General features: G+C 44.5%; 1 pseudogene; it reads right to left on the reverse strand.

The window, feature by feature from the left end:
- Positions 1 to 10,802: 10,802 nt before the first annotated feature.
- LOC116554310 lies at positions 10,803 to 12,738 on the reverse strand (annotated as a pseudogene).
- Positions 12,739 to 17,246: the final 4,508 nt, after the last annotated feature.

Here is a 17,246-nt window from a genome sequence, read left to right on the forward strand (position 1 = left end):
TGAGACGGAGTTTCGCTCTTGTTACCCAGGCTGGAGTGCAATGGCACAATCTTGGCTCACTGCAACCTCCGCCTCCTGGGTTCAGGCAATTCTCCTGCCTCAGCCTCCTGAGCAGCTGGGATTACAGGCACGCACCACCATGCCCAGCTAATTTTTTGTATTTTTAGTAGAGACGGGGTTTCACCATGTTGACCAGGATGGTCTCGATCTCTTGACCTCGTGATCCACCCGCCTCGGCCTCCCAAAGTGCTGGGATTACAGGCTTGAGCCACCGCGCCCGGCCCGGATTTCTTTGTTTGTTTGTTTGTAGAGATGGGGTCAAGCTGGTCTCAAACTCCTGGGCTCAAGCGATCCTCCTGTGGGGACCTCCCAGAGTACTAAGATTACAAGGATCAGCCATCACACTAATCTGAATTTCTTTTTTGACTAAGCTAATTTGAGATGAGTTTCTGTCCTTGTAACCTAAAGAATCCAGACTAATACCTACATATCCCCAGGTTCTATCTCAAACTCTAGAATCTGCACTTTTTTTTTTCTTTTAAGATGGAGTCTTGCTCTGCCGCTCATCTTGGCTCACAGCAACCTTCACCTCCCAGGTTCAAGGGATCCTCCTGCCTCAGCCTCCAGAGTAGCTGGGATTACAGACACACATCACCATTCCCAGCTAATTTATTTTTTTTTTGTATTTTTAGTAGAGACGGAGTTTTACCATGTTGGCCAGGCTGGTCTTGAACTCCTGACCTGAGGTGATCTGCCCTCCTCGGCCTCCTAGAGTGCTGGGATTACACATATGAGCCACCATGCCAGCCTAGAATCTGCATCTGAATAAGATAATTCTTTTGTAGCTAACTATGCATAGACCCCAGGGTAGAGTTTGAGAACCTTCGGTGGGGGGGCACAAAAGGCCACGACAAGTTAATAAGCAGAAGCAGATGGAGGGAAATAAAGATCTGATTTGGGTTTTGGGAAAATCACTTCTGGCAGTTGTTTTGGAAGATGGACCAAGAGGGTAAGAGATGAGAGGACACACACAGACTGGTGGTGCAGATTCCTCAAGGTCTTATGCCATTCCCAGGCCACTGGGTGTAAAAGGAAAAGGAAGTGATGTGGGCATTTGCTGACGCCCGGAGCCCGGTCTGCTCCCTTTGTGCTCCTTGCCCAAGAGGGTGTATTTTTGGGAAGGGGTGTGTTCTGAAAGCAAGGAGGAAGTCGCCACCCCATTGGAAAGAATCTGCCACCCTGCCTTCCAGCTGAAATATCAGATAGTCTGTTCTTCTCAGGCAGCAGGGAACTGGAATGGCCAACGTGGTTTTTTTTTCCTTTTCTTTTCTTCTTTTTGAAAGATTGCATGAAAGAACATGATGTTTTAGGTTCACAAAGCGAAAAAAGATAAGGGAAAAGTGGCAAGTTAGAAAGCCCATTGTATATGTTATCTCTGTTATTTTAGAACAAAAAATAAGTATGACAGACTGAGATCACAGTTCATGCCAGCCTGGTCCAAAATTGTCACTTTTATCCTTTTTCCTTGGTTTTATATTTTGGCAGAGGGTTTTCCTTCAGAGTTTTCTGGTGCTCAGAACCGCATTGCCTGGCTAAGGAAGAGACTGGGAGGCCAGGACAGCTTTAGTTCTTAGGAGCAGACACACATTAGCTAAACTTGTAAACCCGACTGGATGAAACTGGAATGTCAATGTATTTAACAGTAGACTTTGGTTTTTTGTTTTGTTTTTTGAGACAGAGTCTTGCTGTGTCACCCAGGCTGGAGTGCAGAAGTGGCACCATCTTGACTCACTGCAATCTCTGCCACCTGGGTTCCAGCTATTCTGATGCCTCAGCCCCCCTTGTAGCTGGGATTACAGGTATGCACCATCACACTCAGCTGATTTTTGTATTTTTGGTAGAGACAGGGTTTCACCAGGTTGGCCAGGCCGGCCTTGAACTCCTGATCTCAAGTGATTCTCCCACCTTGGCCTCCCAAAATCCTGGGATTACAGGTATAACAGTAGACTTCAAACTGTAGGCTTTGGCTAGCTGAGCTATAGCTCAGACACTTAATGTAGCCAAACTACATTAAATAATCATAATGATGAAAATAATCATAATGATGAAAGTAACAATAAGAGCTAACATTTACTGAGCACCTACTATGTGCTAGTCATTGTGTGCTGAGCACTTACATGAATTTTTTTCACTTAATCTGAAGTAGATACTTTTTTTATCCTCATTTACAGATGAGAAAATTGCAGCACAAAGAAGGTAAGCCATTTGCCCAAGGTCATATGTCAACTCCCCATCTGGCCCTTGAACTGGAAGTGAAACTTGTGAACAGAAAGTTGACAGAAAAGTTGGATGAGAGACTTTGTGGGCATAAGCAGAGCTGCCCTGGAGTACAAATAGAGCAGACGACATTCTCCCCACCTCCTCTCCCCAAGGCAGGTGGTTTTAGAAGGCTGGAGAGACGGCCTGGGCACACGCTTTGGTGTCGCCAGGTGGAGTCCCTTCAACTTTGGCCTCAGTGAGGTTCCATCAACTGGCTTCATGGGCCAGGGACCTAGACCACTGGAAGCTGAAGCTGAAGAGGAGGGCAAGGTAGACTGGCAGGCTTTGAGAATGTTGTGTGAGGTCCTCTGTGTGTGTGGGGGGGGTGTGGGTATGGGTGTGTGTGGGTGTAGGTGGGGAGGGCACAGAAGTTATTTGGGAATACTGCAGGAATACTGGTGGTAGATGCTAAGCTCCTCCTTGAGCATATAGCAGTGTAATTCGGTCATACATAACCGACTGCCATTTGCATATTCTAGTTCTTGAAGCCAAATGATGGAGGTGACACTGGATGACAGGGAACTGCCATGGGGACCCTGAGTGCCCATGTTACCTGAACCAGGGCATTGCTCCCTGAAGGTGGAGCCACAGGGGCTGTCTTACTGTGGTACACTCATCTCACCCTCTACTGCTCTCTTGGAGCATGTGTCACTGTTGGAGTTGAGTCATTTGTCAAACCTCTCACTCCTCTGCTGGACTGTCAGCTCCATGAGGGCAGAAATCACTTCTGTCGGTTCTCTGCTCTAACCTTGGCACCTCACACAAAATCAGAGGAAAGCAAACACTCAATAAATAATGTTTCTTGGTTGGACACTGTGGCTCACAGCTGTAATCCCAGCTCTTTGGGAGGCTGAGGTAAGAGGATTATTTGAGACCAGCCTGGGTAACATAGAGAGACCCTGTCACTACCAAAAACATAAATAAAAATTTTAAGGCCGGGCGCGGTGGCTCAAGCCTGTAATCCCAGCACTTTGGGAGGCCGAGGTGGGTGGATCACGAGGTCAAGAGATCGAGACCATCCTGGTCAACATGGTGAAACCCCGTCTCTACTAAAACTACAAAAAATTAGCTGGGCATGGTGGCGCGTGCCTGCAATCCCAGCTACTCAGGAGGCTGAGGCAGGAGAATTGCCTGAACCCAGGAGGCGGAGGTTGCGGTGAGCCGAGATCGCGCCATTGCACTCCAGCCTGGGTAACATGAGTAAAACTCCGTCTCCAAAAAAAAAAAAAATTCGCCAGGCATGATGGTGCATGCCTGTAGTCCTAGCTACTCAGGAGGCTGGGGCAGGAGGATCACCTGAGCCCAGGTGTTCAAGGTTGCAGTGAGCTATGATCACGCCACTGCACTCCAGCCTGGGCAACAGAGCAGGACCCTTTCTTTAACAATAATAATAATAGTAATACTATTTCTCTGCTCTTCAGCACAGGCAAGTTTCTCAAGTCATCTCTCTTCCTTACCACCCATTCCCTCTTCTGCCTGTTCCAATCTTGGGACCCTCTCTTCTTCCTCAGGACCTCTGCAGTTGCTGTGATGTGCTTGGAAGGCTCTTCCAGAACACAGTATTGTTTGCTCTCCCACTGTCTTCAGTTCTCTGCTCAAATGGAACTTTACCAGACCACCTTGTAAAAAACAGCAACCCTATCCCCATCCTTGGTTCTTCCACATTCCCCTTAATCTGCTTTTTTTTTTTTTCTGTAGCTCTTATGACTATCTAAAATACTACATATTTACTTGTTCGTTTGTGTATAGATCATCTCTCAATCACGGAGTAGAATATATGCTCCACGAGGGAGAGACTTTGTATCTTTTGTTTCCTATTTATTCCTAGCACACAGTAGACAAACATTTGTGTAGGGAGAGGGAGGAAGGGAGGGAAGGGAAGGGAAGGAAGGGAAGAAGGAGAAGGGAGGAGGGAGGGGGAAGGGGGAGGGGGAGGGAGGAGGGAGGGTGAGAGTAATGGAGGGAGGGAGGGGAGGGGAGAGAGGAAGGAAAGGAGGATGGATGGAGGGAGGGAAGGAAGGAAGGAAGGAAGGAAGGAGGGAGGGAAGGAGGGAAGGAGGGAAGAAAGGAAGGAGAAGGGGAGGGGAGGGGAAGGAAGAGGGGAGGGGAGGGGAAGGAAGAGGGGGGGGGGGGGGAGGGGAGGTAGGGAGGAAAAAAGGAAGAACTACAGCATTTCTCGCTCTGGTAGAGAAAGAATTGAGGAGACTGAGTAGTGGCCAGAGAGATAGGAAAAGAGAAACCAGGCACATGAAGGATAATAGTATATAGAGAAAAGTTTCTTGTTTTTTGTTTTTGTTTTGAGATGGACTCTGTCTCCGTCACCCAGGCTGGAGTGCAGTGGTGTGATCTCCACTCATTGCAACCTCTGCTCCCAGATTCAAGCAATTCTCCTACCTCAGCGTCACAAGTAGCTGGGACTACAGGCACCCGCCACCACACCTGGCTAATTTTTGTATTTTTAGTAAATACAGGATTTCACCATGTTGGCCAGGCTGGTCTCGAACTCCTGACCTCAGGTGATCCACCCATCTTTGCCTCCAAAGTGCTGGGATTACAGGCGTGAGCCACTGCACCTGGCCAGTATTTTGTGTGTGTGTGTGTGTGACAAAATGTACATAACAAAATTTAACATTTTTAACCATTTTAAGCAAATGGCTCTGCAGCACTAAACACATTCGCACTGTTGTGCGACCATCACCACCATCCATCTCCAGAACTTTCTTCATCTTCCCATAGTGAAACTGTACCCATTAAGCACCAGCTCCCTGTCCCAACTCCCTCCCTCTCTTGGCAACTGCCATTTTACTTTCAATCTCTATGCATTTGACTTCTAGGTATCTCATATAAGTGGAATCTACAGTATTCTCTTATTGTGACTACTAGCATACACACAGATTTCAAGGTCCTATTTGGGGTCTCCTTTCCTTCTCCTGATAACCCTCTCTCTCTCCAAATAATCTGATCAACTTCCAAATTAAATAGCACATATAGGCTTCACAGGCAAGTGACCTGTGCAGTTACCTGGAGGTCTCTGTGCTTGGTTTGATGTTATCCTGTTGACATCTGGAAGTTTTTAATAATTTTTTAACATGAGGATATGTATTTTGCACTGGGTCCCACCAATTATGTAACCAGTCCTGCTCCCAAATGTATAACTTTACCCTGGACTATTCTTTTGAGCACTTGTCTCATATACCCAGATGTCTACTTGGCATCTCCACTTGAATGATTTCAAGACATGCCAGGCTGGGCATGGTGGCTCATGCCTGTAATCACAGCACTTTGGGAGGCCGAGGTGGGTGGATCGCAAGGTCAGGAGTTCGAGACCAGCCTGCAACATGGTGAAACCCCATCTCTATTAAAAATACAAAAATTAGCCAAGCATGGTGGTGTGCACCTGTAATCCCAGCTACTCAGGAGGCTGAGGTAGGAGAATCACTTAAACCTGGGAGATGCAGGTTACAGTGAGCTGAGATCGTGCCGCTGCACTGCAGCCTGGGTGACAGAGTGAGACTCTGTCTCAAAAAAAAAAGACTTCTACCCAACTTACATTTATGTCCTGGGAGTCACATTATTGTTTCCAGAGGGGCTACATAACCGGGCTCTGATTCCCTGCACATTTCAGTAGCGTGATGTAAGGCCTAAAATTAATATTAGGTTCTGTCTTGACATCTGGTAGAGCTTGGTATTGGGGGCGTCCACTGGCCTGATGGCAAATTTCCCTCCCCACTCTGCGCCGGTGGATAAGATCCTGTCGCCAGATAACCCGCACTATCAAATGGACTAGGTGCAATTCCTGCTTATTCCTGAGTAGCAGGTTTCAATAATTCAATTCAATAATTCCCAGGGAATTATTCAAACAAGCCACTCACAGCCTTCTTAAGGAATCAGGAAGCCCCTCACCCTCTTGATACTGCAAAGTTTGCTCCTTCCAGCCCCTGACAGTTCCCTCTTCCCCTGGGTGTAACCCCCATGTGGCTCTGTGAGAAGCAGAGTCTTCCCCCACCTGAATCTATGTGACTAATAAACTACTGTGGATCTCATCTGCCCAGTGTTGGGTGTCATGGGTTTGGCCATCCCCATAACTCTAGGGCAAGAATCCCTCCCTCCCCAACAGATAAGTAGGAGGTGATCAAAACAAGTAGTTTAATTTTCAGAGGGTATATCGGCCAGGTGCAGTGGCTCACGCCTGTAATCTCAGCACTTTGGGAGACCAAGACAGGCCAATCGATCACTTGAGGCTGGGAGTTCGAGACCAACCTGGACAACGTGGTGAAATCCCGTCTTTTCTAAAAATACAAAAATTAGCCGGGTGTGGTGGTACCTTCCTGCAATCCCAGCTACTCAGAAGGCTGAGGCATGAGAATCACTTGAATCTGGGAGGCAGAGGTTGCAGTGAGCCAAGATTATACCACTGCACTCCAGCCTGGGCGACAGAGTGAGACTGTTTCAAAAAAGAAAAAAATTTTTTTTTAATTTTTTAAAATTTTTTATCTATTAGGTTCATGTTCGGGTATCAAAGACCCAATAGAGACCAGGCGTGGTGGCTCACACCTGTAACCCAGTACTTTGGGAGGCTGAGGAGTGCAGATGACAAGGTCAGGAGTTCAAGACCAACCTGGTCAATATGGTGAAACTCCATCTCTACTAAAAATACAAAAATTAGCCGGGTGTGGTGGCGCACACCTGTAATCCCAGCTATTCAGGAGGCTAAGGCAGGAGAATTTCTTGAACCCCGGAGGTGGAGGTTGTAGTGAGCCAAGATCGCACCACTGCACTCCAGCTTGGGTGACAGAGCAAGACTTTGTCTCAGAAAAAAAAAAAAAAAAGACCCAATAGAGTAGTTTAAACAAAACAAGTCTGTTTCCCTCCATAGTGAAGCAGCTCATTCCTCAAAGCCTTCAGAGGCCCAGCTCTTCTGTCTTGCAGCTCCTCCACCCCTAGGACATGGCGCTCACCACATGGTTCTTATGCTGTAATCAGTGCATCTCACTTATTGGGATGTACCCAGGTTTACTTTATCCCCATGAAAAGAACTGCAAATGCCCCCAACTCTATGACTTAAGACCAGTTATGCAAGTTCAAAAATTAGATGTCCCAACATATTTTAAAATCTTAAACCTGAAAGCAGTTGGGACACCCAGCCCCTCAAATGAAGTCTAGCAAAGTGACAGTATAAAATTATGGTTAAGAAAGCAAATTGTGGCCAGGTGCAGGGACTCACGGCTATAATCCTAGCATTTTGGGAGGCAGACGCAGACAGATCACCTGAGGTCAGGAGTTTGAGACCAGCCTGGCCAACATGGTGAAACCCCATCTCTACTAAAAATACAAAAAATTAGCTGGGAGTGGTGGCACACACCTGTAGTCCCAGCTATTTGGGAGGCTGAGGCAGGAGAATCGCTTATATCTGGGAGGCGGATGTTGCAGTGAGCCAAGATCATGCCACTGCACACCAACCTGGGTGACGGAGCAAGACTCCATCTCAAAAAAAAAAAAAAAATTAAAAAAAATTCAGAAATGCAAATTCTGGCCAGGTACCATGACTCATGCCTATAATCCTAGAACTTCGGGAGGCAGAGGCAGACAGATCACCTGGGGTCAGGAGTTCAAGACTAGCCTGGCCAACATGGTGAAACCCCATCTCTACTAAAAATACAAAATTAGCCGGGCGTGGTTGCGGGAGCCCGTAATCCCAGCTATTCGGGAAGGCTGAGGCACAAGAACCACTTGAACCCAAGAGGCAGAGGTTGCAGTGAGTTAAGATTGTGCCACTGCACTCCAGCCTGGGCAAAAAGAGGGAAACTCCATCTAAAAAAAAAACAAAAAGAGAATTTGTGTTGTGATGGATATGTACACCTAACACGGAGCTGGGCACAGCGCAGGGATTAACTGAATGGTAGATCTGGTACTCCTTACCCCACTTGCCCAAATAATTTGAAGGGGGTAGCAAATATCCCACATCTGGGGAAATTTTGATCTAGTGTATGACAGTGGATGCCTAAGTATAGACACATTGAAAATGGCAAAGCCAGGTGGGGCACTCAGTCCTGTAATCCCAGAACTTTGGGAGGCTGAGGCAGGTAGATCGCTTGAGCCCACGAGTTCAATGAAACCAGCCTGTGCAGTAAAGTGAAACCTTGTCTCTACAAAAAAATGCAAAAATTATCCAGGCATAGTGCTGTATGCCTGTAATCGCAGCTACTAGGGAGGCTGAGGTTGAGGCTGCAGTGAGCCATGATGGTGTCAGTGTATTCCAGCCTGGGTGACAGAATGAGCCGAAAGGAGGAAAGAAAGGAAGGGAAGAAAGGAAGAAAGAAGGGAGGGAGGGAAGGAGAGAGAGAAAGGGAAGGAGGGAGAAAGGGAAGGAGGAAGGGAGGGAGAGAGAGAGAGAAAGAAGGAAGGAAGGAAGAAAGGAAGGAAGGAAGGAAAAGGTAGGAAGGAAGGAAGGAGAGAGAAAGGGAGGGAGGAAGGGAAAGAGAGAGAGAAAGAAAAGGAAGAAAAAAGGGAGGGAGGGAAGGAAGGGGAGAAGGAGGGAGAAAGGAGGCCGGGCGCGGTGGCTCATGCCTGTAATCCAAGCACTTTAGAGGCCAAGGCGGGCGGATCACCTGAGGTTGGGAGTTCAAGACCAGCCTGACCAACATGGTGAAACCCCATCTTAAAAAAAAAGAAAAAAAAAAGGAGGGAGAAAGGAGAGGGAGGAGAGAGAGGAAGAAAGGAAGGAAGAGAAAAAGAAAGAAAGAGAAAGAAAGCAGAAAGAAAGGGAAAGGAAGGAAGAAAGGGAGGGAAGGAAGGAAGGAAGGGAGAGAGGGAGAGAGGAAGGAGAGTGAGGAAGAGAGAAAGACAGGAAAGAGAAAGAGAGAGAAAGAAGAAAAAGATGAAGAGAGGGAGAAAGGGAGAGAGGGAGGGGGAAGGGGAACAGAGGGGAGGGGAGGGGAGGGGAGGGGAGGGGAGAAGGAAATGGCCAAGCCTGTATGTGACTACCTTATGTGACTACCTTAAAGGGGATTGGTTGTGAGGATCAAATTAAATGAGTTAATGTGTGTTCATGTTTACCACCATACCTGCCACATAAGAAACACTATGTGAGTATGAGCTATTGTAATTATTATGGTCATCATATCTACAAGAGATTGGTATTATTTACTTGTCCTTGGAAGAGCCCGTGGGCATTTGTTATTTGCTGGTATTTACATGTGAAATAGAATGTGACATTGTCCCTCTCTCTCCTAATAGAGTTTCCATGTATGAGATCATTGGAATTATACTGCCCCCATTTGTGACCATTGAGTGAAACTGGCAATTGCTCACATAGTAAAAGGGACACACACGGCCATGCAGTGGTGCTAGAAAACAAGGTCAAATTTTTTGAGAGTTCCTGACTGTCCAGGATTTTTTTTTAAAGCTTCTCTGTAGAATTTTCAGTACAAAAATAGGTGTGAACTGTGTGCACTTTGGAAAGGCATGAGTTGGCCGCTGTCGGACTAAGACTGACAGTGTTCAGTGAGCCAAATTCCTGTTCGCTGATGTTTTGGGTTGGGCTGACCTTATGAACTGGATTTCATTTCAGATGGGTGTATTTTTCCTTATTGCAGATTTCCTTCAATTCATCAGCAGAGACTCTAGCCACTGTGCTGGGAGCTTGTGATCCTGGTTTGAACGGCTTATGAACTTGCCTTTCAACAAACGCTTATTTATTTTTTTGTAGTTTGTGCTTGGCACTAACCACTTTCCCTCTGGGACACCATCTTAGTCTTCTGTCACCATCCTCTGCTTTTGTCCCCTATGAATCACTTCCTTTGGGTCACTTGAGACTTTTCTCCTGTAGAAGAATCTAATCTTCATTAACAACCAAGTTGAAAAATACCTTCCTAGATTACTGCTTTACCACTCATTCAATGATTCCTGGGCTCCATAACTTAAATGCAATTCACACATCCACTGCTCTGTTTATCCATATTATAAGGATTGCCATGGGTCTCAAAAGAGCACTGCATTTTCTAATACAATCTTCACCGTACCGCGAGTAAGCTGTGGCAGGCCTAGGTTTTTTTTTTTTTTTTTTTGAAACTTGAATATATTTACTCTAGAATATGACACCGGGAAGTATGAGGTTTCATTATTCCTCGGCCCAATTTTTTTTTTTTTTTTTTTTTTTTTTGAGACAGAGTTTCACTCTTGTTACCCAGGCTGGAGTGCAATGGCACGATCTCGGCTCACCGCAACCTCCGTCTCCTGGGTTCAAGCAATTCTCCTGCCTCAGCCTCCCGAGTAGTTGGGACTACAGGCACGCACCATCATGCCCAGCTAATTTTTGTATTTTTAGTAGAGACAAGGTTTCACCTTGTTGACCAGGATGGTCTCGATCTCTTGACCTCGTGATCCACCCGCCTCGGCCTCCCAAAGTGCTAGGATTGTAGGCGTGAGCCACCGCGCCCGGCCTTCCTCGGCCCAATTTAATCTTTGCCTAGAACTGCGATCAAATTGCATGTAGTGTATGTCTGCATGTATAGAACAGGAAAAAAAAAAAAAAAAGTCCTTGTGCAGCCGCATAAATAAAATAGTAAATGTTAAAAGACTTTTAACTTTAAGAACAGAAATTTCTAAGGAGCAAGACATCATGACTTCGTTGGGTGTTCACAGTAATTCAATTTCACCGAAAATCTCACTGCGTAGCTTTCTGCTATGCTTTGACTTTAATTTAGGTCTAGTATCAAGATCTGCAGTGTTCCAAGCTCTCCCTGCAATGTCATCTCTCTCAGCTTCTCTTTCCTTTCTAGGTCCTGGCAAAAGGACACCATGAACTCTTTTTCTTAGAGCCAGAAAGTTTGCATTGGCACAGAGTCCAGCATGGGAGAGGCTTTCTGTTTTGAAGAAATAAATCATGAAATTAATATATACTGCAAGACACCCTGGAGGTGTTGGATAATGATGTGACGCCCAGGGAAATGATCTGCAGAAACACCTAATATATATAAGTCCCATACCTCCTCTAGTGCATTAAGTGGCTGAGCTGTCTAAAGAAATGACCCATTCTGCTGTCTCTGGCTGGAGAATCTCCTGAGTAATGCCTGTCTCTTAGGTGGGTTGCTTTAAAGAAGTTATAGGTGGATATTTCAGATGCTTACTGCTATGACAGAAACTCCAGCTGCTGTGCTATTCGGCTTGGGGCCTGTGTTGAAATGCTTCTTTATCTTTCCAGCTACTGACAGCTGATGTTCATTTTCTGGGAGGCCATCATCATTAACCCAGGGATGCAAGGACTTGAAGAGCAGAAAATCGCCGATCTACATCGACCAACAGCATCATGGTAATGAGCTCCTTTGCAGAATCGGAAACATTATCCCAATATGGAGAAGGAAAGTCCACTTGCCCCAACAAAATCTGATCAAAAAGCACCTCCTGGTCATCACCACTTCCAAGGAATGGAGGGAAACCACATAGCAGGATGTAAGTGATTACACCAGCTGCCCAGATGTCCACCTTGAGGCCATATCCAGTCTCTGCAATGATTTTTGGAGCCACATAGTTTGGGGTGCCACAGACTGTGTAAAGGGGGCCGTCTACAATGGTGGCCAGTCCAAAGTCACCCAGCTTCAGAGATTTGCTGCCATGTTGGTGCTCATACACCAGCTGGTTCTCTGGCTTGATATCCCGGTGGACGATGTTCAGGCTGTGCAGGTATTTGATGGCGCTGGCTAGGTTGTACAGCATCCCACTGACGTCTCTCTCGGTGTACTTGTTAGTGGAAGTAATGGCATCAAAAAGGTCTTCCCGCTTTACTAATTCCATGACAAGGTACAGTTCAGTTGGCACATCCATCTCCTCAATCAGAAGAACGATATTGGGATGCTTCACTCTTCTTAAAATAGATACTTCATTCTGGATCATGTGCTCTTTGCCTCGACATTTGCTTTTCTTGATAATTTTCAGAGCATGCTCTCTAGCAGTCGATCATTCTACACACTCCTTGACAACAGCAAAATTTCCATCCTATTGTTCTTCCAACTTTATATCGTTCTGTGATTGTAGCTGGAATCTGGAAGCCTTCCTCCAACACTTCTTCTCCAGGGCTATCGTTCTCATCCATCGAGTTGCAGACTTTGGTGGATGCAAGTGAAGTAGAGGAGCCGCCATGCTGAGAGCTCTTCTGCTTCCGCAGGCTTCCTGGGCTGGTGGGTGACGGGCTTGGCGACTTGCCTGAACGCGGAGTAGAGAGCTGACTACCAGGGGTTCCATTAACTTCTGTGAGTTCTAACATGGACACAGTCTTAGTGTTGGACTTGACAATAGCAAGGGCGGAATCCCTTCTCAGCACTAAGCCAAGCACCCGCGGAAACGGGAAACGGTTGGATGAGTTTAAGGATGGCTAAGGCTGCTCCCAGAGCAGGCTGAATGAGATCAGGCCTAGGTTTTATACATGGCGCTTTCTGCTGCCCTAGAGAACTCACTTTTCTCTGGATTTTCCTATCCACAAATGTCTATTTTACTTATTTATCTATACCCTATCTTCTTACAAGAAAAGTCCAAGGCCACTTATAAATATACAAACACTATAGCAAGATAAAATAAATTTGAAATAGAAACCACATAGCAAAGGGAAAGTAAAGGTATAGAGGTTAGTTGCAAGCCATGAAGGTTTTGCTATAGATGATGTAAAAGTTGGCTCAGAAACTCCTGGTAAGGCCAGATGCAATGGCTCATGCCTGAAATCCCAGCACTTTGGGAGGCCAAGGCAGGTGGATCACTTGAGCTCCAGTATTTGAAACCAGCCTGGGCAATATGGCAAAACCCCATCTCTATGAAAAATACAAAAATTAGCCAGGCGTGGTGGTGCATGCCTGTAGTCCCAGCTATTCGGGAGGCTGAGGTAGAAGGACGGCTTGAGCCTGAGAGGCACAGGCTGCAGTAAGCTGAGATCATACCACTGCACTCCAGCCTGGGCGACAGAGCAAGATCCTGTCACAAAAAAAAAAAAAAAAGAAAAAGAAAGAAAGAAAAGAAAAAGAAGAATGAGAAAGGAGGACAGTCTTGGGAAAGACTAAGAAACACTCCCAGGAGGGGCTTATAGCCCCTCCTCATTGAATAGGACGTGAAGGAGTGCTCAAAGAGGGCCTCATTTGAATGCAGCCAAATGAACTTCTGTAGGTTCTTTGGCCCCATACTGACTTTGTTTTTTGTTTGTGTGTGTGTGTGTGTGTGTGTGTGTGTGTGTGGTTTTTTTGTTTGTTTGTTTTTAGATGGAGTTTCGCTCTATAGCCCAGGTTGGAGTGGCACGATCTCAGCTCACTGTAACCTCTGCCTCCTAGGTTCAGGTGATTCTCCTGCCTCAGCCTCCCAAGTAGCTGGGATTACAGGTGCATGCCACCACATTCAGCTAATTTTTGTATTTGTAGTAGAGACAGGGTTTCACCATACTGGCCAGGCCGGTCTTGAACTCATGGCCTCAAGTGATCCGCCTGCCCTGGCCTCCCAAATCCTGGGTTTACAGATGTGAGCCACTGTGCCGAGCCAGCTCATTTTGTTTTAATAGACTTTCTTTTGTATAGCAATTTTAGGTTCACAACACAAGTGAGCAGAAGGTACAGACATATTCCAAAGTTCTCCTCCCTTGTCCCCATGCTGCACCTAATCCCCCCATCCCCCCTTCCCCCCAGCCCTGCCACTATCAACACTGCATACCAGAGTAGTATGTTTGTTACAGCTGATGAGCCTACGTTGACACATTATTACCCAAAACCCATAGTTTACCTTAGGGTTCACTCTTGGTGTTGAATATTCTGTGAGTTTTGACCACATATATCTACCATCATAGCATCATACAGAGTAGTTTCACTCTAAAAATTCTGTGGTCTGTTTCACTCTCTAAAAATTCTCTCTCCAACCTAACCCTGTGTGCTTTAGCTTTTAAGAAAATTCTGTTGAGTCAGTTGTACATGCAAAGACATTGCCTAGCAAGGACGGGAATATTGGACATTAGATTTGCTTTCTTCACTACCAAGTTTTGCATAGTATCTCTTTGATTAAAATCTAATTTAGCTTCTTCCTATCAGGGCCCATCAGTTTAATCTCATGATATAACTCAGGAGAAGGATAAATTGTTTCCAGCTAGAGAAAAAAAACTTCAGCTTAGCTGAATAACTAAATTTACATTAATAAAACTCAGCTATTGTGGACATTATTTAATTGATGTTAATTTAAAGTTATACAGTGTTTTCATTTTTTGTTTTTTGGCAGAGTCTTGCTCTTTCTCCCAGGCTGGAGTGCAGTGACTTGATCTCAGCTCACTGACACCTCTGCCGCCTGGGTTTAAGCGATTCTTCTGCCTCAGCCTCCCAAGTAGCTGGGATTACAGGTGCCCACCACCACACCCAGCTAATTTTTGTATTTTTAGTAGAGATGGGGTTTCACCATGTTGGCCAGGCTGGTCTGGAACTCCTGACCTCAGGTGATCTGCCTGCCTTGGCCTCCCAAAGTGTTGGGGTTACAAGCATGAGCCATCCTGACTGGCCTACAGTGTTTTCATTCTGCAGTGCAACAAAACTAGCATGTAATCAGCACACAAATTTTCATAATTGTCCTGTGAAGTGCACAAAGGGAGATCCAAATGAATCCAAGAAAACAGGGCTCACATGTTTCTACACATTAGAAGGGAATGGAGAAGGGAAGAGGATAAGGACGAGAATAAAAGCTAAAAAAATATTGACAAATGTTAATGATGAAAACTTTAAACTCTGAAAAAGGAAGGATAATAATAGCTTTTTCTCTGAGTCAGCTTTCAATTTGCACAGAATATCATCGCCAACAGGGACCTACACTTACCAAAAATATAAAAAGTTTTAAAAAAAGGAAAGGGAAAGCAGTTTTTACTTACTTCCCTTTTGTAGATTAATTACAAATTGATTCACCAGTGTGGTCATTTGGCATCATTTCGAGTCAAAACAAATGCTTTCATGTAGACCAAAGATCCCTGGTAAATTTAAAAATGAGATTTTCAAAAGTATTTTTTAACCAAACTTTAAAAATTTAAACATTTTTTAAGACTTTCAAGAACTATCTGTTACTAAAAATAACATTGACCTTTGATATTTGTCTGGAGGAATCCTCTGTAGGAAAAAAAAGGATTTCATCCTGGAAATAAATGGGGCCAACTCATCTGTAGTCTTTGGTTTAATTAAACTCTTCCAGATGGAGAACATTCAAAGCAAAGGAATATTTCTGAGCCCCCTGGAATTATTAATAAACACAATAATATGTCACATGTAAAAGAAAATGTGTCCTGTATCTTTGAGGAAGTGTTTGGTAGCATTATAATTTTAAGTTTGACTATTTAAAAAAAAATGCTCTCATTTTATTCAACATTCAATAAACAAATACTGAGTGCTTGCTTTTCACCAGTGCTAAGCACCAGACAGGACAGGACCCCTGCCTTTATGGAATCTCACAATTCTACCAGAATTTGCACTCTCAGTGCCTGGCACATGGTAGAAACTGAGTAAGTATTTGTTGAATACATGAGTGAATGACATAGACCCTTGAATAACGAATTATATTCATAAAGGTTTGAACAAATTACTATGGTCACAGGGAAGCATGGGGGCCTCAAGCTGTCAGAGAAGGCTTTGCAAAGAAGTTTGTCAGATAGGAGCAGGAAAGACTTGCAGACACAGAAAATGGCACTTGCAAAATCAGGGAGAGAAGAAACAGTAACATATATTTAGGCAATGGTTAGTAATTTGGTGTGGTTGGAGAGTAATGTGTATATGAAATGTGCCCGGAAGGACTAAGACCACAAAGATGGGTTGGGGCTCATTTGAGGAGGACCCTGAAAGCCTGCTAAGTTTAGACTTGATCCTTCAGTAGTGTTGGTGTTTTAGAAAGATGACTTGAGACATAGCATTAGAGGATACACAGAAGGAGAGAAGGAAGGAAAAGATACCAAGGGTTAAGTGCCATGCTTATGCCGATCCCTAGGCTAGATCCTCTATGTATTTTATATTAAACTCACTTAATCTTTGCAATACTCCCGTTGGGTACATAATATTGTCCTTATTTTCAGAGGGGAAAATTCAGATGAATTAAGCAATTTCCCCCAGACCACACAGTTAATAAAGAATGGGACTAGAATTTGAAACCAGAGTTCTAAAAAAATCTTGTTGGAGAATAAAAATACCATTGGACTCATACCAATTAGTATTAGGGAAAATATACAGTAGAAGACTGGAGAAAGTGACTATTAAGAAAGACAGACATGCAAGACGCAAGGGAAAAAAAGCATTTCTATACAAAAGGATATTTACAGTAAGGAGATGGAGATATAACACAGGAAGTGGAAAGATAATCATAGAAAAACCACAACATGTGTTTTTAAAATGCAAAGCCCCTGGGAAGAAAAAGCAAATGACACAATAATGCCATTCACTGTGGCATCCTGTGCATTTGGTTTTGCTCTTTACTTTTTTTTTTAACTTTAAACAATTTGTTATGAGAGTAACAAAGATACAGCTCATGATCTTGCAACTCCAATGCTCTAAATCAGAAACAGATGGTACCTAGTGTACCCTGTTTCCTAGAAACCAGAATTTTGAAGACAGCACCCTCTCTGCACTGCACTGCTGATTTCAGTTCCTTCACAGATACTAATACACGGCTAAATAACATGATTGCTGGGTATTATATTGGAACATCTGTTTTCCTTGCTGGGGAATGTTTTTGAAGGTTAAAACTTTTCTCCATTTTTATTCCTTTTTTCTGATTCAAAAAGTAATTCCTTTTTATTGTGACAATTTTTTAAAATATGAAACAAAGAAGAAAATAAAAATCCCCCATCCCCTTCCTACCCAGCAGTAATGACCACTGTTAACATGTTGACAACATTCTTCTACTTATTTTTCTGTACACACACACACACTTTATAGAAAATGGAA

Source organism: Sapajus apella, unplaced genomic scaffold (assembly GCF_009761245.1).
Source record: "Sapajus apella isolate SASKATOON/1434 unplaced genomic scaffold, GSC_monkey_1.0 scaffold14, whole genome shotgun sequence".
Lineage (NCBI taxonomy): Eukaryota > Metazoa > Chordata > Mammalia > Primates > Cebidae > Sapajus > Sapajus apella.